This window comes from Carassius carassius, chromosome 1 (genome assembly GCF_963082965.1).
Source record: "Carassius carassius chromosome 1, fCarCar2.1, whole genome shotgun sequence".
Lineage (NCBI taxonomy): Eukaryota > Metazoa > Chordata > Actinopteri > Cypriniformes > Cyprinidae > Carassius > Carassius carassius.
In genome coordinates this window covers 9,845,161-9,870,295 of record NC_081755.1, presented here as the reverse complement: position 1 = coordinate 9,870,295, position 25,135 = coordinate 9,845,161, and the positions used below count along the sequence as shown (strand labels likewise).

Genomic DNA, 25,135 nt, shown 5'->3' with positions numbered 1-25,135 from the left:
CAGTCTTCCAAAAAGATCTATTGGCAGCGGTGGGATTCGAACCCACGCCCCCGAAGAGACTGGAGCCTAAATCCAGCGCCTTGGACCGCTCGGCCACGCTAACCTGTGCTCCTGCGCTAACCGGTTCGCTACGACCGGTGGAAAAGTTTCTTTCCATTCCTTTTTTCGCCTTCCACATTCCGGAAATAGAGGCAACGCTACCACACTAAGCCCTTTTCAATGAGTAAAACTGTCTGTTTCCAACCTTTTGCCTACTAATTGCTTTCCACTGTTATTTGATTCAAGTGATTTTCCTGTTCTGAAGTAACTTCACTGTGATTGTAAACTATTGGTGTCCCTGCTTCAACACGTTGCATCTGTAAGAAAGGAACAGAGGCCGTGAAAGGCTTTCAGCACCGACTTGACTAAAAAGCAAGGAATGTAAAAGCGGCTGAATTTGGACGTTCATGCAGCATCACTTTGCGCAGCCACAGCAGTCTTCCAAAAAGATGTACTGGCAGCGGTGGGATTCTAACACACCCCCAAAGAGACTGGAGCCTTAATCCAGCGCCTTGGACCACTCGGCCACGCTACCCTGTGTGCCTACGCTCTCCGGCTCGCTACGAACGGTGAAAAAGTTTCTTTCCATTCCTTTTTTCGCCTTCCACATTCCGGAAATAGAGGCAACGCTACCACACTAAGCCCTTTTCAATGAGTAAAACTGTCTGTTTCCAACCTTTTGCCTACTAATTGCTTTCCACTGTTATTTGATTCAAGTGATGTTCCTGTTCTGAAGTAACTTCACTGTGATTGTAAACTATTGATGTCCCTGCTTCAACACGTTGCATCTGTAAGAAAGGAGCAGAGGCCGTGAAAGGCTTTCAGCACCGACTTGACTAAAAAGCAAGGAATGTAAAAGCAGCTGAATTTGGACGTTCATGCAGCATCACTTTGCGCAGCCACAGCAGTCTTCCAGAAAGATGTACTGGCAGCAGTGGGATTCGAACCCACGCACCCAAAGAGACTAGAGCCTTAATACAGCGACTTGGACCGCTCGCCCATGCTACCCTGTGTGCCTGCGCTCTCCGGCTCACTACGACCGGTGGAAAAGTTTCTTTCCATTCCTTTTTTCGCCTTTCACCTTCCGGAAGTAGAGGCAACGCTACCACACTAAGCCCTTTTCAATGAGTAAATCTGTCTGTTTCCATCCTTTTGCCTACTAATTGCTTTCCAATGTTATTTTATTCAAGTGATTTTCCTGTTTTGAAGTAACTTCACTGTGATTGTAAACTATTGGTGTCCCTGCTTCAACACGGTGCATCTGTAAGAAAGGAGCAGAGGCTGTGAAAGGCTTTCAGCACCGACTAGGCTAAAAAGCAAGGAATGTTAAAGCGGCTGAATTTGGACGTTCACGCAGCATCACTTTGCACAGCCACAGCAGTCTTCCAAAAAGATCTATTGGCAGCGGTGGGATTCGAAACCACGCCCCCGAAGAGACTGGAGCCTAAATCCAGCGTCTTGGACCGCTCGGCCACGCTACCCTGTGCTCCTGCGCTAACCGGCTCGCTACGACCGGTGGAAAAGTTTCTTTCCATTCCTTTTTTCGCCTTCCACATTCCGGAAATAGAGGCAACGCTACCACACTAAGCCCTTTTCAATGAGTAAAACTGTTTGTTTCCAACCTTTTGCCTACTAATTGCTTTCCACTGTTATTTGATTCAAGTGATTTTCCTGTTTTGAAGTAACTTCACTGTGATTGTAAACTATTGGTGTCCCTGCTTTAATACGGTGCATCTGTAAGAAAGGAGCAGAGGCCGTGACAGGCTTTCAGCACCGACTTGGCTAAAAAGCAAGGAATGTAAAAGCGGCTGAATTTGGACGTACATGCAGCATCACTTTGCGCAGCCACAGCAGTCTTCCAAAAAGATGTACTGGCAGCGGTGGGATTCTAACCCACACCCCCGAAGAGACTGGAGCCTTAATCCAGCGTCTAGGACTGCTCGGCCACGCTACCCTGTGTGCCTACGCTCTCCGGCTCGCTACGACCGGTGAAAAAGTTTCTTTCCATTCCTTTTGTCGCCTTCCACCTTCCGGAAGAAGAGGCAACGCTACCACACTAAGCCCTTTTCAATGAGTAAATCTGTCTGTTTCCATCCTTTTGCCTACTATTTGCTTTCCACTGTTATTTTATTCAAGTGATTTTCCTGTTTTGAAGTAACTTCACTGTGATTGTAAACTATTGGTGTCCCTGCTTCCACACGGTGCATCTGTAAGAAAGGAGCAGAGGCCGTGAAAGGCTTTCAGCACCGACTAGGCTAAAAAGCAAGGAATGTTAAAGCGGCTGAATTTGGACGTTCAAGCAGCATCACTTTGCACAGCCACAGCAGTCTTCCAAAAAGATCTATTGGCAGCGGTGGGATTCGAACCCACTCCCCCGAAGAGACTGGAGCCTAAATCCAGCGCCTTGGACCGCTCGGCCACGCTAACCTGTGCTCCTGCGCTAACCGGTTCGCTACGACCGGTGGAAAAGTTTCTTTCCATTCCTTTTTTCGCCTTCCACATTCCGGAAATAGAGGCAACGCTACCACACTAAGCCCTTTTCAATGAGTAAAACTGTCTGTTTCCAACCTTTTGCCTACTAATTGCTTTCCACTGTTATTTGATTCAAGTGATTTTCCTGTTCTGAAGTAACTTCACTGTGATTGTAAACTATTGGTGTCCCTGCTTCAACACGTTGCATCTGTAAGAAAGGAACAGAGGCCGTGAAAGGCTTTCAGCACCGACTTGACTAAAAAGCAAGGAATTTAAAAGCGGCTGAATTTGGACGTTCATGCAGCATCACTTTGCGCAGCCACAGCAGTCTTCCAAAAAGATGTACTGGCAGCGGTGGGATTCTAACACGCCCCCAAAGAGACTGGAGCCTTAATCCAGCGCCTTGGACCACTCGGCCACGCTACCCTGTGTGCCTACGCTCTCCGGCTCGCTACGAACGGTGAAAAAGTTTCTTTCCATTCCTTTTTTCGCCTTCCACATTCCGGAAATAGAGGCAACGCTACCACACTAAGCCCTTTTCAATGAGTAAAACTGTCTGTTTCCAACCTTTTGCCTACTAATTGCTTTCCACTGTTATTTGATTCAAGTGATGTTCCTGTTCTGAAGTAACTTCACTGTGATTGTAAACTATTGATGTCCCTGCTTCAACACGTTGCATCTGTAAGAAAGGAGCAGAGGCCGTGAAAGGCTTTCAGCACCGACTTGACTAAAAAGCAAGGAATGTAAAAGCAGCTGAATTTGGACGTTCATGCAGCATCACTTTGCGCAGCCACAGCAGTCTTCCAGAAAGATGTACTGGCAGCAGTGGGATTCGAACCCACGCACCCGAAGAGACTAGAGCCTTAATACAGCGCCTTGGACCACTCGGCCACGATACCCTGTGTGCCTACGCTCTCCGGCTCGGTACGACCGGTGGAAAAGTTTCTTTCCGTTCCTTTTTTCGCCTTCCACCTTCCGGAAGTAGAGGCAACGCTACCACACTAAGCCCTTTTCAATGAGTAAATCTGTCTGTTTCCATCCTTTTGCCTACTAATTGCTTTCCACTGTTATTTTATTCAAGTGATTTTCCTGTTTTGAAGTACCTTCACTGTGATTGTAAACTATTGGTGTCCCTGCTTCAACACGGTGCATCTGTAAGAAAGGAGCAGAGGCCGTGAAAGGCTTTCAGCACCGATCAGGCTAAAAAGCAAGGAATGTTAAAGCGGCTGAATTTGGACGTTCACGCAGCATCACTTTGCACAGCCACAGCAGTCTTCCAAAAAGATCTATTGGCAGCGGTGGGATTCGAACCCACGCCCCCGAAGAGACTGGAGCCTAAATCCAGCGCCTTGGACCGCTCGGCCACGCTACCCTGTGCTCCTGTGCTAACCGGCTCGCTGCGACCGGTGGAAAAGTTTCTTTCCATTCCTTTCTTCGCCTTCCACATTCCGGAAATAGAGGCAACGCTACCACACTAAGCCCTTTTCAATGAGTAAAACTGTCTGTTTCCAAACTTTTGCCTACTAATTGCTGTCCACCGTTATTTGATTCAAGTGATTTTCCTGTTTTGAAGTAACTTCACTGTGATTGTAAACTATTGGTGTCCCTGCTTCAATACGGTGCATCTGTAAGAAAGGAGCAGAGGCCATGAAAGGGCTTTCAGCACCGACTTGGCTAAAAAGCAAGGAATGTAAAAGCGGCTGAATTTGGACGTTCATGCAGCATCACTTTGCGCAGCCACAGCAGTCTTCCAAAAAGATGTAGTGGCAGCGGTGGGATTCGAACCCACACCCCCGAAGAGACTGGAGCCTATATCCAGCGCCTTGGACCGCTCGGCCACGCTACACTGTGTGCCTGCGCCCTCCGGCTCGCTACGACTGTTTGAAAAGTTTCTTTCCATTCCTTTTTTCGCCTTCCACCTTCCGGAAATAGAGGCAACGCTACCACACTAAGCCCTTTTCAATTAGTAAAACTGGCTGTTTCCATCCTTCTGCCTACTAATTGCTTTCCACTGTTATTTTATTCAAGTGATTTTCCTGTTTTGAAGTAACTTCACTGTGATTGTAAACTATTGGTGTCCCTGCTTCAACACGGTGCATCTGTAAGAAAGGAGCAGAGGCTGTGAAAGGCTTTCAGCACCGACTAGGCTAAAAAGCAAGGAATGTAAAAGCGGCTGAATTTGGACGTTCACGCAGCATCACTTTGCACAGCCACAGCAGTCTTCCAAAAAGATCTAATGGCAGCAGTGGGATTCGAACCCACGCCCCCGAAGAGATTGGAGCCTTAATACAGCGACTTGGACCGCTCGCCCACGCTACCCTGTGTGCCTGCGCTCTCCGGCTCACTACGACCGGTGGAAAAGTTTCTTTCCATTCCTTTTTTCGCCTTTCACCTTCCGGAAGTAGAGGCAACGCTACCACACTAAGCCCTTTTCAATGAGTAAATCTGTCTGTTTCCATCCTTTTGCCTACTAATTGCTTTCCAATGTTATTTTATTCAAGTGATTTTCCTGTTTTGAAGTAACTTCACTGTGATTGTAAACTATTGGTGTCCCTGCTTCAACACGGTGCATCTGTAAGAAAGGAGCAGAGGCTGTGAAAGGCTTTCATCACCGACTAGGCTAAAAAGCAAGGAATGTTAAAGCGGCTGAATTTGGACGTTCACGCAGCATCACTTTGCACAGCCACAGCAGTCTTCCAAAAAGATCTATTGGCAGCGGTGGGATTCGAAACCACGCCCCCGAAGAGACTGGAGCCTAAATCCAGCGTCTTGGACCGCTCGGCCACGCTACCCTGTGCTCCTGCGCTAACCGGCTCGCTACGACCGGTGGAAAAGTTTCTTTCCATTCCTTTTTTCGCCTTCCACATTCCGGAAATAGAGGCAACGCTACCACACTAAGCCCTTTTCAATGAGTAAAACTGTTTGTTTCCAACCTTTTGCCTACTAATTGCTTTCCACTGTTATTTGATTCAAGTGATTTTCCTGTTTTGAAGTAACTTCACTGTGATTGTAAACTATTGGTGTCCCTGCTTCAATACGGTGCATCTGTAAGAAAGGAGCAGAGGCCGTGACAGGCTTTCAGCACCGACTTGGCTAAAAAGCAAGGAATGTAAAAGCGGCTGAATTTGGACGTACATGCAGCATCACTTTGCGCAGCCACAGCAGTCTTCCAAAAAGATGTACTGGCAGCGGTGGGATTCTAACCCACACCCCCGAAGAGACTGGAGCCTTAATCCAGCGCCTAGGACTGCTCGGCCACGCTACCCTGTGTGCCTACGCTCTCCGGCTCGCTACGACCGGTGAAAAAGTTTCTTTCCATTCCTTTTGTCGCCTTCCACCTTCCGGAAGTAGAGGCAACGCTACCACACTAAGCCCTTTTCAATGAGTAAAACTGTCTGTTTCCATCCTTTTGCCTACTATTTGCTTTCCACTGTTATTTTATTCAAGTGATTTTCCTGTTCTGAAGTAACTTCACTGTGATTGTAAACTATTGGTGTCCCTGCTTCAACACGTTGCATCTGTAAGAAAGGAACAGAGGCCGTGAAAGGCTTTCAGCACCGACTAGGCTAAAAAGCAAGGAATGTTAAAGCGGCTGAATTTGGACGTTCAAGCAGCATCACTTTGCACAGCCACAGCAGTCTTCCAAAAAGATGTACTGGCAGCGGTGGGATTCTAACACACCCCCAAAGAGACTGGAGCCTTAATCCAGCGCCTTGGACCACTCGGCCACGCTACCCTGTGTGCCTACGCTCTCCGGCTCGCTACGAACGGTGAAAAAGTTTCTTTCCATTCCTTTTTTCGCCTTCCACATTCCGGAAATAGAGGCAACGCTACCACACTAAGCCCTTTTCAATGAGTAAAACTGTCTGTTTCCAACCTTTTGCCTACTAATTGCTTTCCACTGTTATTTGATTCAAGTGATGTTCCTGTTCTGAAGTAACTTCACTGTGATTGTAAACTATTGATGTCCCTGCTTCAACACGTTGCATCTGTAAGAAAGGAGCAGAGGCCGTGAAAGGCTTTCAGCACCGACTTGACTAAAAAGCAAGGAATGTAAAAGCAGCTGAATTTGGACGTTCATGCAGCATCACTTTGCGCAGCCACAGCAGTCTTCCAGAAAGATGTACTGGCAGCAGTGGGATTCGAACCCACGCACCCAAAGAGACTAGAGCCTTAATACAGCGACTTGGACCGCTCGCCCATGCTACCCTGTGTGCCTGCGCTCTCCGGCTCACTACGACCGGTGGAAAAGTTTCTTTCCATTCCTTTTTTCGCCTTTCACCTTCCGGAAGTAGAGGCAACGCTACCACACTAAGCCCTTTTCAATGAGTAAATCTGTCTGTTTCCATCCTTTTGCCTACTAATTGCTTTCCAATGTTATTTTATTCAAGTGATTTTCCTGTTTTGAAGTAACTTCACTGTGATTGTAAACTATTGGTGTCCCTGCTTCAACACGGTGCATCTGTAAGAAAGGAGCAGAGGCTGTGAAAGGCTTTCAGCACCGACTAGGCTAAAAAGCAAGGAATGTTAAAGCGGCTGAATTTGGACGTTCACGCAGCATCACTTTGCACAGCCACAGCAGTCTTCCAAAAAGATCTATTGGCAGCGGTGGGATTCGAAACCACGCCCCCGAAGAGACTGGAGCCTAAATCCAGCGTCTTGGACCGCTCGGCCACGCTACCCTGTGCTCCTGCGCTAACCGGCTCGCTACGACCGGTGGAAAAGTTTCTTTCCATTCCTTTTTTCGCCTTCCACATTCCGGAAATAGAGGCAACGCTACCACACTAAGCCCTTTTCAATGAGTAAAACTGTTTGTTTCCAACCTTTTGCCTACTAATTGCTTTCCACTGTTATTTGATTCAAGTGATTTTCCTGTTTTGCAGTAACTTCACTGTGATTGTAAACTATTGGTGTCCCTGCTTTAATACGGTGCATCTGTAAGAAAGGAGCAGAGGCCGTGACAGGCTTTCAGCACCGACTTGGCTAAAAAGCAAGGAATGTAAAAGCGGCTGAATTTGGACGTACATGCAGCATCACTTTGCGCAGCCACAGCAGTCTTCCAAAAAGATGTACTGGCAGCGGTGGGATTCTAACCCACACCCCCGAAGAGACTGGAGCCTTAATCCAGCGTCTAGGACTGCTCGGCCACGCTACCCTGTGTGCCTACGCTCTCCGGCTCGCTACGACCGGTGAAAAAGTTTCTTTCCATTCCTTTTGTCGCCTTCCACCTTCCGGAAGAAGAGGCAACGCTACCACACTAAGCCCTTTTCAATGAGTAAATCTGTCTGTTTCCATCCTTTTGCCTACTATTTGCTTTCCACTGTTATTTTATTCAAGTGATTTTCCTGTTTTGAAGTAACTTCACTGTGATTGTAAACTATTGGTGTCCCTGCTTCCACACGGTGCATCTGTAAGAAAGGAGCAGAGGCCGTGAAAGGCTTTCAGCACCGACTAGGCTAAAAAGCAAGGAATGTTAAAGCGGCTGAATTTGGACGTTCAAGCAGCATCACTTTGCACAGCCACAGCAGTCTTCCAAAAAGATCTATTGGCAGCGGTGGGATTCGAACCCACTCCCCCGAAGAGACTGGAGCCTAAATCCAGCGCCTTGGACCGCTCGGCCACGCTAACCTGTGCTCCTGCGCTAACCGGTTCGCTACGACCGGTGGAAAAGTTTCTTTCCATTCCTTTTTTCGCCTTCCACATTCCGGAAATAGAGGCAACGCTACCACACTAAGCCCTTTTCAATGAGTAAAACTGTCTGTTTCCAACCTTTTGCCTACTAATTGATTTCCACTGTTATTTGATTCAAGTGATTTTCCTGTTCTGAAGTAACTTCACTGTGATTGTAAACTATTGGTGTCCCTGCTTCAACACGTTGCATCTGTAAGAAAGGAACAGAGGCCGTGAAAGGCTTTCAGCACCGACTTGAGTAAAAAGCAAGGAATTTAAAAGCGGCTGAATTTGGACGTTCATGCAGCATCACTTTGCGCAGCCACAGCAGTCTTCCAAAAAGATGTACTGGCAGCGGTGGGATTCTAACACGCCCCCAAAGAGACTGGAGCCTTAATCCAGCGCCTTGGACCACTCGGCCACGCTACCCTGTGTGCCTACGCTCTCCGGCTCGCTACGAACGGTGAAAAAGTGTCTTTCCATTCCTTTTTTCGCCTTCCACATTCCGGAAATAGAGGCAACGCTACCACACTAAGCCCTTTTCAATGAGTAAAACTGTCTGTTTCCAACCTTTTGCCTACTAATTGCTTTCCACTGTTATTTGATTCAAGTGATGTTCCTGTTCTGAAGTAACTTCACTGTGATTGTAAACTATTGATGTCCCTGCTTCAACACGTTGCATCTGTAAGAAAGGAGCAGAGGCCGTGAAAGGCTTTCAGCACCGACTTGACTAAAAAGCAAGGAATGTAAAAGCAGCTGAATTTGGACGTTCATGCAGCATCACTTTGCGCAGCCACAGCAGTCTTCCAGAAAGATGTACTGGCAGCAGTGGGATTCGAACCCACGCACCCGAAGAGACTAGAGCCTTAATACAGCGCCTTGGACCACTCGGCCACGATACCCTGTGTGCCTACGCTCTCTGGCTCGGTACGACCGGTGGAAAAGTTTCTTTCCGTTCCTTTTTTCGCCTTCCACCTTCCGGAAGTAGAGGCAACGCTACCACACTAAGCCCTTTTCAATGAGTAAATCTGTCTGTTTCCATCCTTTTGCCTACTAATTGCTTTCCACTGTTATTTTATTCAAGTGATTTTCCTGTTTTGAAGTACCTTCACTGTGATTGTAAACTATTGGTGTCCCTGCTTCAACACGGTGCATCTGTAAGAAAGGAGCAGAGGCCGTGAAAGGCTTTCAGCACCGATCAGGCTAAAAAGCAAGGAATGTTAAAGCGGCTGAATTTGGACGTTCACGCAGCATCACTTTGCACAGCCACAGCAGTCTTCCAAAAAGATCTATTGGCAGCGGTGGGATTCGAACCCACGCCCCCGAAGAGACTGGAGCCTAAATCCAGCGCCTTGGACCGCTCGGCCACGCTACCCTGTGCTCCTGTGCTAACCGGCTCGCTGCGACCGGTGGAAAAGTTTCTTTCCATTCCTTTCTTCGCCTTCCACATTCCGGAAATAGAGGCAACGCTACCACACTAAGCCCTTTTCAATGAGTAAAACTGTCTGTTTCCAAACTTTTGCCTACTAATTGCTGTCCACCGTTATTTGATTCAAGTGATTTTCCTGTTTTGAAGTAACTTCACTGTGATTGTAAACTATTGGTGTCCCTGCTTCAATACGGTGCATCTGTAAGAAAGGAGCAGAGGCCATGAAAGGGCTTTCAGCACCGACTTGGCTAAAAAGCAAGGAATGTAAAAGCGGCTGAATTTGGACGTTCATGCAGCATCACTTTGCGCAGCCACAGCAGTCTTCCAAAAAGATGTAGTGGCAGCGGTGGGATTCGAACCCACACCCCCGAAGAGACTGGAGCCTATATCCAGCGCCTTGGACCGCTCGGCCACGCTACCCTGTGTGCCTGCGCCCTCCGGCTCGCTACGACTGTTTGAAAAGTTTCTTTCCATTCCTTTTTTCGCCTTCCACCTTCCGGAAATAGAGGCAACGCTACCACACTAAGCCCTTTTCAATTAGTAAAACTGGCTGTTTCCATCCTTCTGCCTACTAATTGCTTTCCACTGTTATTTTATTCAAGTGATTTTCCTGTTTTGAAGTAACTTCACTGTGATTGTAAACTATTGGTGTCCCTGCTTCAACACGGTGCATCTGTAAGAAAGGAGCAGAGGCTGTGAAAGGCTTTCAGCACCGACTAGGCTAAAAAGCAAGGAATGTTAAAGCGGCTGAATTTGGACGTTCACGCAGCATCACTTTGCACAGCCACAGCAGTCTTCCAAAAAGATCTATTGGCAGCGGTGGGATTCGAACTCACGCCCCAGAAGAGACTGGAGCCTATATCCAGCGCCTTGGACCGCTCGGCCACGCTACCCTGTGTGCCTGCACTCTCCGGCTCGCTACGACTGGTTGAAAAGTTTCTTTCCATTCCTTTTTTCGCCTTCCACCTTCCGGAAATAGAGGCAACGCTACCACACTAAGCCCTTTTCAATGAGTAAAACTGGCTGTTTCCATCCTTCTGCCTACTAATTGCTTTCCACTGTTATTTTATTCAAGTGATTTTCCTGTTTTGAAGTAACTTCACTGTGATTGTAAACTATTGGCGTCCCTGCTTCAACACGGTGCATCTGTAAGAAAGGAGAAGAGGCTGTGAAAGGCTTTCAGCACCGACTAGGCTAAAAAGCAAGGAATGTTAAAGCGGCTGAATTTGGACGTTCACGCAGCATCACTTTGCACAGCCACAGCAGTCTTCCAAAAAGATCTATTGGCAGCGGTGGGATTCGAACCCACACCCCTGAAGAGACTGGAGCCTAAATCCAGCGCCTTGGACCGCTCGGCCATGCTACCCTGTGCTCCTGTGCTAACCGGCTCGCTACGACCGGTGGAAAAGTTTCTTTCCATTCCTTTTTTCGCCATCCACATTCCGGAAATAGAGGCAACGCTACCACACTAAGCCCTTTTCAATGAGTAAAACTGTCTGTTTCCAACCTTTTGCCTACTAATTGCTTTCCACTGTTATTTGATTCAAGTGATTTTCCTGTTTTGAAGTAACTTCACTGTGATTGTAAACTATTGGTGTCCCTGCTTCAATACGGTGCATCTGTAAGAAAGGAGCAGAGGCCGTGACAGGCTTTCAGCACAGACTTGGCTAAAAAGCAAGGAATGTAAAAGCGGCTGAATTTGGATGTTCATGCAGCATCACTTTGCGCAGCCACAGCAGTCTTCCAAAAAGATGTACTGGCAGCGGTGGGATTCTAACCCACACCCCCGAAGAGACTAGAGCCTTAATCCAGCGCCTAGGACTGCTCCGCCACGCTACCCTGTGTGCCTACGCTCTCCAGCTCACTACGACCGGTGAAAAAGTTTCTTTCCATTCCTTTTGTCGCCTTGAGGCAACGCTACCACACTAAGCCCTTTTCAATGAGTAAATCTGTCTGTTTCCATCCTTTTGCCTACTATTTGCTTTCCACTGTTATTTTATTCAAGTGATTTTCCTGTTTTGAAGTAACTTCACTGTGATTGTAAACTATTGGTGTCCCTGCTTCAACACGGTGCATCTGTAAGAAAGGAGCAGAGGCCGTGAAAGGCTTTCAGCACCGACTAGGCTAAAAAGCATGGAATGTTAAAGCGGCTGAATTTGGACGTTCAAGCAGCATCACTTTGCACAGCCACAGCAGTCTTCCAAAAAGATCTATTGGCAGTGGTGGGATTCGAACCCACGCCCCCGAAGAGACTGGAGCCTAAATCCAGCGCCCTTGACCGCTCGGCCACGCTACCCTGTGCTCCTGCGCTAACCGGTTCGGTACGACCGGTGGAAAAGTTTCTTTCCATTCCTTTTTTCGCCTTCCACATTCCGGAAATAGAGGCAACGCTACCACACTAAGCCCTTTTCAATGAGTAAAACTGTCTGTTTCCAACCTTTTGCCTACTAATTGCTTTCCACTGTTATTTGATTCAAGTGATTTTCCTGTTCTGAAGTAACTTCACTGTGATTGTAAACTATTGGTGTCCCTGCTTCAACACGTTGCATCTGTAAGAAAGGAGCAGAGGCCGTGAAAGGCTTTCAGCACCGACTTGACTAAAAAGCAAGGAATGTAAAAGTGGCTGAATTTGGACGTTCATGCAGCATCACTTTGCGCAGCCACAGCAGTCTTCCAAAAAGATGTACTGGCAGCGGTGGGATTCGAACACACGCCCCCGAAGAGACTGGAGCCTTAATCCAGCGCCTTGGACCACTCGGCCACGCTACCCTGTGTGCCTGCGCTCTCCGGCTCGCTACGACCGGTGAAAAAGTTTCTTTCCATTCCTTTTTTCGCCTTCCACCTTCCGGAAGTAGAGGCAACGCTACCACACTAAGCCCTTTTCAATGAGTAAATCTGTCTGTTTCCATCCTTTTGCCTACTATTTGCTTTCCACTGTTATTTTATTCAAGTGATTTTCCTGTTTTGAAGTAACTTCACTTTGATTGTAAACTATTGATGGCCCTGCTTCAACACGTTGCATCTGTAAGAAAGGAGCAGAGGCCGTAAAAGGCTTTCAGCACCGACTTGACTAAAAAGCAAGGAATGTAAAAGCGGCTGAATTTGGACGTTCATGCAGCATCACTTTGCGCAGCCACAGCAGTCTTCCAGAAAGATGTACTGGCAGCAGTGGGATTCGAACCCATGCACCCGAAGAGACTAGAGCCTTAATACAGCGCCTTGGACCACTCGGCCACGATACCCTGTGTGCCTACGCTCTCCGGCTCGGTACGACCGGTGGAAAAGTTTCTTTCCATTCCTTTTTTCGCCTTCCACCTTCCGGAAGTAGAGGCAACGCTACCACACTAAGCCCTTTTCAATGAGTAAATCTGTCTGTTTCCATCCTTTTGCCTACTAATTGCTTTCCACTGTTATTTTATTCAAGTGATTTTCCTGTTTTGAAGTAACTTCACTGTGATTGTAAACTATTGGTGTCCCTGCTTCAACACGGTGCATCTGTAAGAAAGGAGCAGAGGCTGTGAAAGGCTTTCAGCACCGACTAGGCTAAAAAGCAAGGAATGTTAAAGCGGCTGAATTTGGACGTTCACGCAGCATCACTTTGCACAGCCACAGCAGTCTTCCAAAAAGATCTATTGGCAGCGTTGGGATTCGAACCCACGCCCCCGAAGAGACTGGAGCCTAAATCCAGCGCCTTGGACCGCTCGGCCACGCTACCCTGTGCTCCTGTGCTAACCGGCTCGCTGCGACCGGTGGAAAAGTTTCTTTCCATTCCTTTTTTCGCCTTCCACATTCCGGAAATAGAGGCAACGCTACCACACTAAGCCCTTTTCAATGAGTAAAACTGTCTGTTTCCAACCTTTTGCCTACTAATTGCTTTCCACCGTTATTTGATTCAAGTGATTTTCCTGTTTTGAAGTAACTTCACTGTGATTGTAAACTATTGGTGTCCCTGCTTCAATACGGTGCATCTGTAAGAAAGGAGCAGAGGCCATGACAGGCTTTCAACACCGACTTGGCTAAAAAGCAAGGAATGTAAAAGCGGCTGAATTTGAACGTTCATGCAGCATCACTTTGCGCAGCCTTCCATAAAGATGTACTGGCAGCGGTGGGATTCGAACCCACACCCCCGAAGAGACTGGAGCCTTAATCCAGCACCTAGGACTGCTCGGCCACGCTACCCTGTGTGCCTACGCTCTCCGGCTCGCTACGACCGGTGAAAAAGTTTCTTTCCATTCCTTTTTTCGCCTTCCACCTTCCGGAAGTAGAGGCAACGCTACCACACTAAGCCCTTTTCAATAAGTAAATCTGTCTGTTTCCATCCTTTTGCCTACTATTTGCTTTCCACTGTTATTTTATTCAAGTGATTTTCCTGTTTTGAAGTAACTTCACTGTGATTGTAAACTATTGGTGTCCCTGCTTCAACACGGTGCATCTGTAGGAAAGGAGCAGAGGCCGTGAAAGGCTTTCAGCACCGACTAGGCTAAAAAGCAAGGAATGTTAAAGCGGCTGAATTCGGACGTTCACGCAGCATCACTTTGCACAGCCACAGCAGTCTTCCAAAAAGATCTATTGGCAGCGGTGGGATTCGAACCCACACCCCCGAAGAGACTGGAGCCTAAATCCAGCACCTTGGACCACTCGGCCACGCTACCCTGTGCTCCTGCGCTAACTGGCTCGCTACGACCGGTGGAAAAGTTTCTTTCCATTGCTTTTTTCGCCCTACCACATTCCGGAAATAGAGGCAACGCTACCACACTAAGCCCTTTTCAATGAGTAAAACTGTCTGTTTCCAACCTTTTGCCTACTAATTGCTTTCCACTGTTATTTGATTCAAGTGATTTTCCTGTTTTGAAGTAACTTTACTGTGATTGTAAACTATTGGTGTCCCTGCTTCAATACGGTGCATCTGTAAGAAAGGAGCAGAGGCCGTGACAGGCTTTCAGCACCGACTTGGCTAAAAAGCAAGGAATGTAAAAGCAGCTGAATTTGGACGTTCATGCAGCATCACTTTGCAAGCCACAGCAGTCTTCCAAAAAAATGTACTGGCAGCGCTGAGATTCGAACCCACACACCCGAAGAGACTAGAGCCTTAATACAGCGCCTTGGACCACTCGGCCACGCTACCCTGTGTGCCTACGCTCTCCGGCTCGGTACGACCAGTGGAAAAGTTTCTTTCCATTCCTTTTTTCGCCTTCCACCTTCCGGAAGTAGAGGCAACGCTACCACACTAAGCCCTTTTCAATGAGTAAATCTGTCTGTTTCCATCCTTTTGCCTACTATTTGCTTTCCACTGTTATTTTATTCAAGTGATTTTCCTGTTTTGAAGTAACTTCACTGTGATTGTAAACTATTGGTGTCCCTGCTTCAACACGGTGCATCTGTAAGAAAGGAGCAGAGGCCGTGAAAGGCTTTCAGCACCGACTAGGCTAAAAAGCAAGGAATGTTAAAGCGGCTGAATTTGGACGTTCAAGCAGCATCACTTTGCACAGCCACAGCAGTCTTCCAAAAAGATCTATTGGCAGCGGTGGGATTCGAACCCACGCCCCCGAAGAGACTGGAGCCTAAATCCAGCGCCCTTAACCGCTCGGCCACGCTACCCTGTGCTCATGCGCTAACCGGTTCGGTACGACCGGTGGAAAAGTTTCTTTCCATTCCTTTTTTCGCCTTCCACATTCCGGAAATAGAGGCAACGCTACCACACTAAGCCCTTTTCAATGAGTAAAACTGTCTGTTTCCAACCTTTTGCCTACTAATTGCTTTCCACTGTTATTTGATTCAAGTGATTTTCCTGTTCTGAAGTAACTTCACTGTGATTGTAAACTATTGGTGTCCCTGCTTCAACACGTTGCATCTGTAAGAAAGGAGCAGAGGCCGTGAAAGGCTTTCAGCACCGACTTGACTAAAAAGCAAGGAATGTAAAAGTGGCTGAATTTGGACGTTGATGCAGCATCACTTTGCGCAGCCACAGCAGTCTTCCAAAAAGATGTACTGGCAGCGGTGGGATTCGAACACACGCCCCCGAAGAGACTGGAGCCTTAATCCAGCGCCTTGGACCACTCGGCCACGCTACCCTGTGTGCCTGCGCTCTCCGGCTCACTACGACCGGTGAAAAAGTTTCTTTCCATTCCTTTTTTCGCCTTCCACCTTCCGGAAGTAGTGGCAACGCTACCACACTAAGCCCTTTTCAATGAGTAAATCTGTCTGTTTCCATCCTTTTGCCTACTATTTGCTTTCCACTGTTATTTTATTCAAGTGATTTTCCTGTTTTGAAGTAACTTCACTTTGATTGTAAACTATTGATGTCCCTGCTTCAACACGTTGCATCTGTAAGAAAGGAGCAGAGGCCGTAAAAGGCTTTCAGCACCGACTTGACTAAAAAGCAAGGAATGTAAAAGCGGCTGAATTTGGACGTTCATGCAGCATCACTTTGCGCAGCCACAGCAGTCTTCCAGAAAGATGTACTGGCAGCAGTGGGATTCGAACCCATGCACCCGAAGAGACTAGAGCCTTAATACAGCGCCTTGGACCACTCGGCCACGATACCCTGTGTGCCTACGCTCTCCGGCTCGGTACGACCGGTGGAAAAGTTTCTTTCCATTCCTTTTTTCGCCTTCCACCTTCCGGAAGTAGAGGCAACGCTACCACACTAAGCCCTTTTCAATGAGTAAATCTGTCTGTTTCCATCCTTTTGCCTACTAATTGCTTTCCACTGTTATTTTATTCAAGTGATTTTCCTGTTTTGAAGTAACTTCACTGTGATTGTAAACTATTGGTGTCCCTGCTTCAACACGGTGCATCTGTAAGAAAGGAGCAGAGGCTGTGAAAGGCTTTCAGCACCGACTAGGCTAAAAAGCAAGGAATGTTAAAGCGGCTGAATTTGGACGTTCACGCAGCATCACTTTGCACAGCCACAGCAGTCTTCCAAAAAGATCTATTGGCAGCGTTGGGATTCGAATCCACGCCCCCGAAGAGACTGGAGCCTAAATCCAGCGCCTTGGACCGCTCGGCCACGCTACCCTGTGCTCCTGTGCTAACCGGCTCGCTGCGACCGGTGGAAAAGTTTCTTTCCATTCCTTTTTTCGCCTTCCACATTCCGGAAATAGAGGCAACGCTACCACACTAAGCCCTTTTCAATGAGTAAAACTGTCTGTTTCCAACCTTTTGCCTACTAATTGCTTTCCACCGTTATTTGATTCAAGTGATTTTCCTGTTTTGAAGTAACTTCACTGTGATTGTAAACTATTGGTGTCCCTGCTTCAATACGGTGCATCTGTAAGAAAGGAGCAGAGGCCATGACAGGCTTTCAGCACCGACTTGGCTAAAAAGCAAGGAATGTAAAAGCGGCTGAATTTGGACGTTCATGCAGCATCACTTTGCGCAGCCTTCCAAAAAGATGTACTGGCAGCGGTGGGATTCGAACCCACACCCCCGAAGAGACTGGAGCCTTAATCCAGCACCTAGGACTGCTCGGCCACGCTACCCTGTGTGCCTACGCTCTCCGGCTCGCTACGACCGGTGAAAAAGTTTCTTTCCATTCCTTTTTTCGCCTTCCACCTTCCGGAAGTAGAGGCAACGCTACCACACTAAGCCCTTTTCAATAAGAAAATCTGTCTGTTTCCATCCTTTTGCCTACTATTTGCTTTCCACTGTTATTTTATTCAAGTGATTTTCCTGTTTTGAAGTAACTTCACTGTGATTGTAAACTATTGGTGTCCCTGCTTCAACACGGTGCATCTGTAGGAAAGGAGCAGAGGCCGTGAAAGGCTTTCAGCACCGACTAGGCTAAAAAGCAAGGAATGTTAAAGCGGCTGAATTTGGACGTTCACGCAGCATCACTTTGCACAGCCACAGCAGTCTTCCAAAAAGATCTATTGGCAGCGGTGGGATTCGAACCCACGCCCCCGAAGAGACTGGAGCCTAAATCCAGCGCCTTGGACCACTCGGCCACGCTACCCTGTGCTCCTGTGCTAACTGGCTCGCTACGACCGGTGGAAAAGTTTCTTTCCATTGCTTTTTTCGCCTACCACATTCCGGAAATAGAGGCAACGCTACCACACTAAGCCCTTTTCAATGAGTAAAACTGTCTGTTTCCAACCTTTTGCCTACTAATTGCTTTCCACTGTTATTTGATTCAAGTGATTTTCCTGTTTTGAAGTAACTTTACTGTGATTGTAAACTATTGGTGTCCCTGCTTCAATACGGTGCATCTGTAAGAAAGGAGCAGAGGCCGTGACAGGCTTTCAGCACCGACTTGGCTAAAAAGCAAGGAATGTAAAAGCGGCTGAATTTGGACGTACATGCAGCATCACTTTGCGCAGCCACAGCAGTCTTCCAAAAAGATGTACTGGCAGCGGTGGGATTCTAACCCACACCCCCGAAGAGACTGGAGCCTTAATCCAGCGCCTAGGACTGCTCGGCCACGCTACCCTGTGTGCCTACGCTCTCCGGCTCGCTACGACCGGTGAAAAAGTTTCTTTCCATTCCTTTTGTCGCCTTCCACCTTCCGGAAGTAGAGGCAACGCTACCACACTAAGCCCTTTTCAATGAGTAAATCTGTCTGTTTCCATCCTTTTGCCTACTATTTGCTTTCCACTGTTATTTTATTCAAGTGATTTTCCTGTTTTGAAGTAACTTCACTGTGATTGTAAACTATTGGTGTCCCTGCTTCCACACGGTGCATCTGTAAGAAAGGAGCAGAGGCCGTGAAAGGCTTTCAGCACCGACTAGGCTAAAAAGCAAGGAATGTTAAAGCGGCTGAATTTGGACGTTCAAGCAGCATCACTTTGCACAGCCACAGCAGTCTTCCAAAAAGATCTATTGGCAGCGGTGGGATTCGAACCCACGCCCCCGAAGAGACTGGAGCCTAAATCCAGCGCCTTGGACCGCTCGGCCACGCTAACCTGTGCTCCTGCGCTAACCGGTTCGCTACGACCGGTGGAAAAGTTTCTTTCCATTCCTTTTTTCGCCTTCCACATTCCGGAAATAGAGGCAACGCTACCACACTAAGCCCTTTTCAATGAGTAAAACTGTCTGTTTCCAACCTTTTGCCTACTAATTGCTTTCCACTGTTATTTGATTCAAGTGATTTTCCTGTTCTGAAGTAACTTCACTGTGATTGTAAACTATTGGTGTCCCTGCTTCAACACGTTGCATCTGTAAGAAAGGAACAGAGGCCGTGAAAGGCTTTCAGCACCGACTTGACTAAAAAGCAAGGAATGTAAAAGCGGCTGAATTTGGACGTTCATGCAGCATCACTTTGCGCAGCCAAAGCAGTCTTCCAAAAAGATGTACTGGCAGCGGTGGGATTCTAACACACCCCCAAAGAGACTGGAGCCATAATCCAGCGCCTTGGACCACTCGGCCACGCTACCCTGTGTGCCTACGCTCTCCGGCTCGCTACGAACGGTGAAAAAGTTTCTTTCCATTCCTTTTTTCGCCTTCCACATTCCGGAAATAGAGGCAACGCTACCACACTAAGTCCTTTTCAATGAGTAAAACTGTCTGTTTCCAACCTTTTGCCTACTAATTGCTTTCCACTGTTATTTGATTCAAGTGATGTTCCTGTTCTGAAGTAACTTCACTGTGATTGTAAACTATTGATGTCCCTGCTTCAACACGTTGCATCTGTAAGAAAGGAGCAGAGGCCGTGAAAGGCTTTCAGCACCGACTTGACTAAAAAGCAAGGAATGTAAAAGCAGCTGAATTTGGACGTTCATGCAGCATCACTTTGCGCAGCCACAGCAGTCTTCCAGAAAGATGTACTGGCAGCAGTGGGATTCGAACCCACGCACCCAAAGAGACTAGAGCCTTAATACAGCGACTTGGACCGCTCGCCCATGCTACCCTGTGTGCCTGCGCTCTCCGGCTCACTACGACCGGTGGAAAAGTTTCTTTCCATTCCTTCTTTCGCCTTTCACCTTCCGGAAGTAGAGGCAACGCTACCACACTAAGCCCTTTTCAATGAGTAAATCTGTCTGTTTCCATCCTTTTGCCTACTAATTGCTTTCCAATGTTATTTTATTCAAGTGATTTTCCTGTTTTGAAGTAACTTCACTGTGATTGTAAACTATTGGTGTCCCTGCTTCAACACGGTCCATCTGTAAGAAAGGAGCAGAGGCTGTGAAAGGCTTTCAGGACCGACTAGGCTAAAAAGCAAGGAATGTTAAAGCGGCTGAATTTGGACGTTCACACAGCATCACTTTGCACAGCCACAGCAGTCTTCCAAAAAGATCTATTGGCAGCGGTGGGATTCGAAACCACGCCCCCGAAGAGACTGGAGCCTAAATCCAGCGTCTTGGACCGCTCGGCCACGCTACCCTGTGCTCCTGCGCTAACCGGCTCACTACGACCGGTGGAAAAGTTTCTTTCCATTCCTTTTTTCGCCTTCCACATTCCGGAAATAGAGGCAACGCTACCACACTAAGCCCTTTTCAATGAGTAAAACTGTTTGTTTCCAACCTTTTGCCTACTAATTGCTTTCCACTGTTATTTGATTCAAGTGATTTTCCTGTTTTGAAGTAACTTCACTGTGATTGTAAACTATTGGTGTCCCTGCTTCAATACGGTACATCTGTAAGAAAGGAGCAGAGGCCGTGACAGGCTTTCAGCACCGACTTGGCTAAAAAGCAAGGAATGTAAAAGCGGCTGAATTTGGACGTACATGCAGCATCACTTTGCGCAGCCACAGCAGTCTTCCAAAAAGATGTACTGGCAGCGGTGGGATTCTAACCCACACCCCCGAAGAGACTGGAGCCTTAATCCAGCGTCTAGGACTGCTCGGCCACGCTACCCTGTGTGCCTACGCTCTCCGGCTCGCTACGACCGGTGAAAAAGTTTCTTTCCATTCCTTTTGTCGCCTTCCACCTTCCGGAAGAAGAGGCAACGCTACCACACTAAGCCCTTTTCAATGAGTAAATCTGTCTGTTTCCATCCTTTTGCCTACTATTTGCTTTCCACTGTTATTTTATTCAAGTGATTTTCCTGTTTTGAAGTAACTTCACTGTGATTGTAAACTATTGGTGTCCCTGCTTCCACACGGTGCATCTGTAAGAAAGGAGCAGAGGCCGTGAAAGGCTTTCAGCACCGACTAGGCTAAAAAGCAAGGAATGTTAAAGCGGCTGAATTTGGACGTTCAAGCAGCATCACTTTGCACAGCCACAGCAGTCTTCCAAAAAGATCTATTGGCAGCGGTGGGATTCAAACCCACTCCCCCGAAGAGACTGGAGCCTAAATCCAGCGCCTTGGACCGCTCGGCCACGCTAACCTGTGCTCCTGCGCTAACCGGTTCGCTACGACCGGTGGAAAAGTTTCTTTCCATTCCTTTTTTCGCCTTCCACATTCCGGAAATAGAGGCAACGCTACCACACTAAGCCCTTTTCAATGAGTAAAACTGTCTGTTTCCAACCTTTTGCCTACTAATTGCTTTCCACTGTTATTTGATTCAAGTGATTTTCCTGTTCTGAAGTAACTTCACTGTGATTGTAAACTATTGGTGTCCCTGCTTCAACACGTTGCATCTGTAAGAAAGGAACAGAGGCCGTGAAAGGCTTTCAGCACCGACTTGACTAAAAAGCAAGGAATGTAAAAGCGGCTGAATTTGGACGTTCATGCAGCATCACTTTGCGCAGCCACAGCAGTCTTCCAAAAAGATGTACTGGCAGCGGTGGGATTCTAACACGCCCCCAAAGAGACTGGAGCCTTAATCCAGCGCCTTGGACCACTCGGCCACGCTACCCTGTGTGCCTACGCTCTGCGGCTCGCTACGAACGGTGAAAAAGTTTCTTTCCATTCCTTTTTTCGCCTTCCACATTCCGGAAATAGAGGCAACGCTACCACACTAAGCCCTTTTCAATGAGTAAAACTGTCTGTTTCCAACCTTTTGCCTACTAATTGCTTTCCACTGTTATTTGATTCAAGTGATGTTCCTGTTCTGAAGTAACTTCACTGTGATTGTAAACTATTGATGTCCCTGCTTCAACACGTTGCATCTGTAAGAAAGGAGCAGAGGCCGTGAAAGGCTTTCAGCACCGACTTGACTAAAAAGCAAGGAATGTAAAAGCAGCTGAATTTGGACGTTCATGCAGCATCACTTTGCGCAGCCACAGCAGTCTTCCAGAAAGATGTACTGGCAGCAGTGGGATTCGAACCCACGCACCCGAAGAGACTAGAGCCTTAATACAGCGCCTTGGACCACTCGGCCACGATACCCTGTGTGCCTACGCTCTCCGGCTCGGTACGACCGGTGGAAAAGTTTCTTTCCGTTCCTTTTTTCGCCTTCCACCTTCCGGAAGTAGAGGCAACGCTACCACACTAAGCCCTTTTCAATGAGTAAATCTGTCTGTTTCCATCCTTTTGCCTACTAATTGCTTTCCACTGTTATTTTATTCAAGTGATTTTCCTGTTTTGAAGTACCTTCACTGTGATTGTAAACTATTGGTGTCCCTGCTTCAACACGGTGCATCTGTAAGAAAGGAGCAGAGGCCGTGAAAGGCTTTCAGCACCGATCAGGCTAAAAAGCAAGGAATGTTAAAGCGGCTGAATTTGGACGTTCACGCAGCATCACTTTGCACAGCCACAGCAGTCTTCCAAAAAGATCTTTTGGCAGCGGTGGGATTCGAACCCACGCCCCCGAAGAGACTGGAGCCTAAATCCAGCGCCTTGGACCGCTCGGCCACGCTACCCTGTGCTCCTGTGCTAACCGGCTCGCTGCGACCGGTGGAAAAGTTTCTTTCCATTCCTTTCTTCGCCTTCCACATTCCGGAAATAGAGGCAACGCTACCACACTAAGCCCTTTTCAATGAGTAAAACTGTCTGTTTCCAAACTTTTGCCTACTAATTGCTGTCCACCGTTATTTGATTCAAGTGATTTTCCTGTTTTGAAGTAACTTCACTGTGATTGTAAACTATTGGTGTCCCTGCTTCAATACGGTGCATCTGTAAGAAAGGAGCAGAGGCCATGAAAGGGCTTTCAGCACCGACTTGGCTAAAAAGCAAGGAATGTAAAAGCAGCTGAATTTGGACGTTCATGCAGCATCACTTTGCGCAGCCACAGCAGTCTTCCAGAAAGATGTACTGGCAGCAGTGGGATTCGAACCCACGCACCCAAAGAGACTAGAGCCTTAATACAGCGACTTGGACCGCTCGCCCATGCTACCCTGTGTGCCTGCGCTCTCCGGCTCACTACGACCGGTGGAAAAGTTTCTTTCCATTCCTTCTTTCGCCTTTCACCTTCCGGAAGTAGAGGCAACGCTACCACACTAAGCCCTTTTCAATGAGTAAATCTGTCTGTTTCCATCCTTTTGCCTACTAATTGCTTTCCAATGTTATTTTATTCAAGTGATTTTCCTGTTTTGAAGTAACTTCACTGTGATTGTAAACTATTGGTGTCCCTGCTTCAACACGGTCCATCTGTAAGAAAGGAGCAGAGGCTGTGAAAGGCTTTCAGGACCGACTAGGCTAAAAAGCAAGGAATGTTAAAGCGGCTGAATTTGGACGTTCACACAGCATCACTTTGCACAGCCACAGCAGTCTTCCAAAAAGATCTATTGGCAGCGGTGGGATTCGAAACCACGCCCCCGAAGAGACTGGAGCCTAAATCCAGCGTCTTGGACCGCTCGGCCACGCTACCCTGTGCTCCTGCGCTAACCGGCTCGCTACGATCGGTGGAAAAGTTTCTTTCCATTCCTTTTTTCGCCTTCCACATTCCGGAAATAGAGGCAACGCTACCACACTAAGCCCTTTTCAATGAGTAAAACTGTTTGTTTCCAACCTTTTGCCTACTAATTGCTTTCCACTGTTATTTGATTCAAGTGATTTTCCTGTTTTGAAGTAACTTCACTGTGATTGTAAACTATTGGTGTCCCTGCTTCAATACGGTACATCTGTAAGAAAGGAGCAGAGGCCGTGACAGGCTTTCAGCACCGACTTGGCTAAAAAGCAAGGAATGTAAAAGCGGCTGAATTTGGACGTACATGCAGCATCACTTTGCGCAGCCACAGCAGTCTTCCAAAAAGATGTACTGGCAGCGGTGGGATTCTAACCCACACCCCCGAAGAGACTGGAGCCTTAATCCAGCGTCTAGGACTGCTCGGCCACGCTACCCTGTGTGCCTACGCTCTCCGGCTCGCTACGACCGGTGAAAAAGTTTCTTTCCATTCCTTTTGTCGCCTTCCACCTTCCGGAAGAAGAGGCAACGCTACCACACTAAGCCCTTTTCAATGAGTAAATCTGTCTGTTTCCATCCTTTTGCCTACTATTTGCTTTCCACTGTTATTTTATTCAAGTGATTTTCCTGTTTTGAAGTAACTTCACTGTGATTGTAAACTATTGGTGTCCCTGCTTCCACACGGTGCATCTGTAAGAAAGGAGCAGAGGCCGTGAAAGGCTTTCAGCACCGACTAGGCTAAAAAGCAAGGAATGTTAAAGCGGCTGAATTTGGACGTTCAAGCAGCATCACTTTGCACAGCCACAGCAGTCTTCCAAAAAGATCTATTGGCAGCGGTGGGATTCAAACCCACTCCCCCGAAGAGACTGGAGCCTAAATCCAGCGCCTTGGACCGCTCGGCCACGCTAACCTGTGCTCCTGCGCTAACCGGTTCGCTACGACCGGTGGAAAAGTTTCTTTCCATTCCTTTTTTCGCCTTCCACATTCCGGAAATAGAGGCAACGCTACCACACTAAGCCCTTTTCAATGAGTAAAACTGTCTGTTTCCAACCTTTTGCCTACTAATTGCTTTCCACTGTTATTTGATTCAAGTGATTTTCCTGTTCTGAAGTAACTTCACTGTGATTGTAAACTATTGGTGTCCCTGCTTCAACACGTTGCATCTGTAAGAAAGGAACAGAGGCCGTGAAAGGCTTTCAGCACCGACTTGACTAAAAAGCAAGGAATGTAAAAGCGGCTGAATTTGGACGTTCATGCAGCATCACTTTGCGCAGCCACAGCAGTCTTCCAAAAAGATGTACTGGCAGCGGTGGGATTCTAACACGCCCCCAAAGAGACTGGAGCCTTAATCCAGCGCCTTGGACCACTCGGCCACGCTACCCTGTGTGCCTACGCTCTGCGGCTCGCTACGAACGGTGAAAAAGTTTCTTTCCATTCCTTTTTTCGCCTTCCACATTCCGGAAATAGAGGCAACGCTACCACACTAAGCCCTTTTCAATGAGTAAAACTGTCTGTTTCCAACCTTTTGCCTACTAATTGCTTTCCACTGTTATTTGATTCAAGTGATGTTCCTGTTCTGAAGTAACTTCACTGTGATTGTAAACTATTGATGTCCCTGCTTCAACACGTTGCATCTGTAAGAAAGGAGCAGAGGCCGTGAAAGGCTTTCAGCACCGACTTGACTAAAAAGCAAGGAATGTAAAAGCAGCTGAATTTGGACGTTCATGCAGCATCACTTTGCGCAGCCACAGCAGTCTTCCAGAAAGATGTACTGGCAGCAGTGGGATTCGAACCCACGCACCCGAAGAGACTAGAGCCTTAATACAGCGCCTTGGACCACTCGGCCACGATACCCTGTGTGC

At 47.5% G+C, this 25,135-nt stretch overlaps 26 non-coding genes across 26 annotated transcripts; all 26 read right to left on the bottom strand.

The window, feature by feature from the left end:
• Positions 1–21: 21 nt before the first annotated feature.
• Positions 22–104, bottom strand: trnal-uag (transfer RNA leucine (anticodon UAG)). The gene has a single exon. It is a non-coding gene; the product is annotated as a tRNA-Leu (tRNA).
• A 1,334-nt stretch (positions 105–1,438) lies between these two features.
• On the bottom strand, positions 1,439–1,520 carry trnal-uag (transfer RNA leucine (anticodon UAG)). The gene has a single exon. It is a non-coding gene; the product is annotated as a tRNA-Leu (tRNA).
• An 864-nt stretch (positions 1,521–2,384) lies between these two features.
• On the bottom strand, positions 2,385–2,467 carry trnal-uag (transfer RNA leucine (anticodon UAG)). The gene has a single exon. It is a non-coding gene; the product is annotated as a tRNA-Leu (tRNA).
• Positions 2,468–3,801: 1,334 nt separating this feature from the next.
• On the bottom strand, positions 3,802–3,883 carry trnal-uag (transfer RNA leucine (anticodon UAG)). Its single transcript has one exon. It is a non-coding gene; the product is annotated as a tRNA-Leu (tRNA).
• A 392-nt stretch (positions 3,884–4,275) lies between these two features.
• On the bottom strand, positions 4,276–4,366 carry trnal-uag (transfer RNA leucine (anticodon UAG)). The gene has a single exon. It is a non-coding gene; the product is annotated as a tRNA-Leu (tRNA).
• Positions 4,367–5,221: 855 nt separating this feature from the next.
• Positions 5,222–5,303, bottom strand: trnal-uag (transfer RNA leucine (anticodon UAG)). Its single transcript has one exon. It is a non-coding gene; the product is annotated as a tRNA-Leu (tRNA).
• A 1,808-nt stretch (positions 5,304–7,111) lies between these two features.
• trnal-uag (transfer RNA leucine (anticodon UAG)) lies at positions 7,112–7,193 on the bottom strand. Its single transcript has one exon. It is a non-coding gene; the product is annotated as a tRNA-Leu (tRNA).
• Positions 7,194–8,057: 864 nt separating this feature from the next.
• Positions 8,058–8,140, bottom strand: trnal-uag (transfer RNA leucine (anticodon UAG)). Its single transcript has one exon. It is a non-coding gene; the product is annotated as a tRNA-Leu (tRNA).
• A 1,334-nt stretch (positions 8,141–9,474) lies between these two features.
• trnal-uag (transfer RNA leucine (anticodon UAG)) lies at positions 9,475–9,556 on the bottom strand. The gene has a single exon. It is a non-coding gene; the product is annotated as a tRNA-Leu (tRNA).
• Positions 9,557–9,948: 392 nt separating this feature from the next.
• Positions 9,949–10,030, bottom strand: trnal-uag (transfer RNA leucine (anticodon UAG)). Its single transcript has one exon. It is a non-coding gene; the product is annotated as a tRNA-Leu (tRNA).
• Positions 10,031–10,421: 391 nt separating this feature from the next.
• trnal-uag (transfer RNA leucine (anticodon UAG)) lies at positions 10,422–10,503 on the bottom strand. The gene has a single exon. It is a non-coding gene; the product is annotated as a tRNA-Leu (tRNA).
• A 391-nt stretch (positions 10,504–10,894) lies between these two features.
• On the bottom strand, positions 10,895–10,976 carry trnal-uag (transfer RNA leucine (anticodon UAG)). The gene has a single exon. It is a non-coding gene; the product is annotated as a tRNA-Leu (tRNA).
• An 848-nt stretch (positions 10,977–11,824) lies between these two features.
• Positions 11,825–11,906, bottom strand: trnal-uag (transfer RNA leucine (anticodon UAG)). Its single transcript has one exon. It is a non-coding gene; the product is annotated as a tRNA-Leu (tRNA).
• Positions 11,907–12,297: 391 nt separating this feature from the next.
• Positions 12,298–12,379, bottom strand: trnal-aag (transfer RNA leucine (anticodon AAG)). The gene has a single exon. It is a non-coding gene; the product is annotated as a tRNA-Leu (tRNA).
• Positions 12,380–13,243: 864 nt separating this feature from the next.
• On the bottom strand, positions 13,244–13,325 carry trnal-uag (transfer RNA leucine (anticodon UAG)). The gene has a single exon. It is a non-coding gene; the product is annotated as a tRNA-Leu (tRNA).
• An 855-nt stretch (positions 13,326–14,180) lies between these two features.
• trnal-uag (transfer RNA leucine (anticodon UAG)) lies at positions 14,181–14,262 on the bottom strand. The gene has a single exon. It is a non-coding gene; the product is annotated as a tRNA-Leu (tRNA).
• Positions 14,263–15,126: 864 nt separating this feature from the next.
• trnal-uag (transfer RNA leucine (anticodon UAG)) lies at positions 15,127–15,208 on the bottom strand. Its single transcript has one exon. It is a non-coding gene; the product is annotated as a tRNA-Leu (tRNA).
• Positions 15,209–15,599: 391 nt separating this feature from the next.
• trnal-aag (transfer RNA leucine (anticodon AAG)) lies at positions 15,600–15,681 on the bottom strand. Its single transcript has one exon. It is a non-coding gene; the product is annotated as a tRNA-Leu (tRNA).
• An 864-nt stretch (positions 15,682–16,545) lies between these two features.
• Positions 16,546–16,627, bottom strand: trnal-uag (transfer RNA leucine (anticodon UAG)). Its single transcript has one exon. It is a non-coding gene; the product is annotated as a tRNA-Leu (tRNA).
• An 855-nt stretch (positions 16,628–17,482) lies between these two features.
• On the bottom strand, positions 17,483–17,564 carry trnal-uag (transfer RNA leucine (anticodon UAG)). Its single transcript has one exon. It is a non-coding gene; the product is annotated as a tRNA-Leu (tRNA).
• Positions 17,565–18,428: 864 nt separating this feature from the next.
• trnal-uag (transfer RNA leucine (anticodon UAG)) lies at positions 18,429–18,511 on the bottom strand. Its single transcript has one exon. It is a non-coding gene; the product is annotated as a tRNA-Leu (tRNA).
• Positions 18,512–19,845: 1,334 nt separating this feature from the next.
• Positions 19,846–19,927, bottom strand: trnal-uag (transfer RNA leucine (anticodon UAG)). The gene has a single exon. It is a non-coding gene; the product is annotated as a tRNA-Leu (tRNA).
• Positions 19,928–20,791: 864 nt separating this feature from the next.
• Positions 20,792–20,874, bottom strand: trnal-uag (transfer RNA leucine (anticodon UAG)). The gene has a single exon. It is a non-coding gene; the product is annotated as a tRNA-Leu (tRNA).
• A 1,334-nt stretch (positions 20,875–22,208) lies between these two features.
• Positions 22,209–22,290, bottom strand: trnal-uag (transfer RNA leucine (anticodon UAG)). The gene has a single exon. It is a non-coding gene; the product is annotated as a tRNA-Leu (tRNA).
• Positions 22,291–23,155: 865 nt separating this feature from the next.
• Positions 23,156–23,237, bottom strand: trnal-uag (transfer RNA leucine (anticodon UAG)). Its single transcript has one exon. It is a non-coding gene; the product is annotated as a tRNA-Leu (tRNA).
• Positions 23,238–24,101: 864 nt separating this feature from the next.
• On the bottom strand, positions 24,102–24,184 carry trnal-uag (transfer RNA leucine (anticodon UAG)). The gene has a single exon. It is a non-coding gene; the product is annotated as a tRNA-Leu (tRNA).
• Positions 24,185–25,135: the final 951 nt, after the last annotated feature.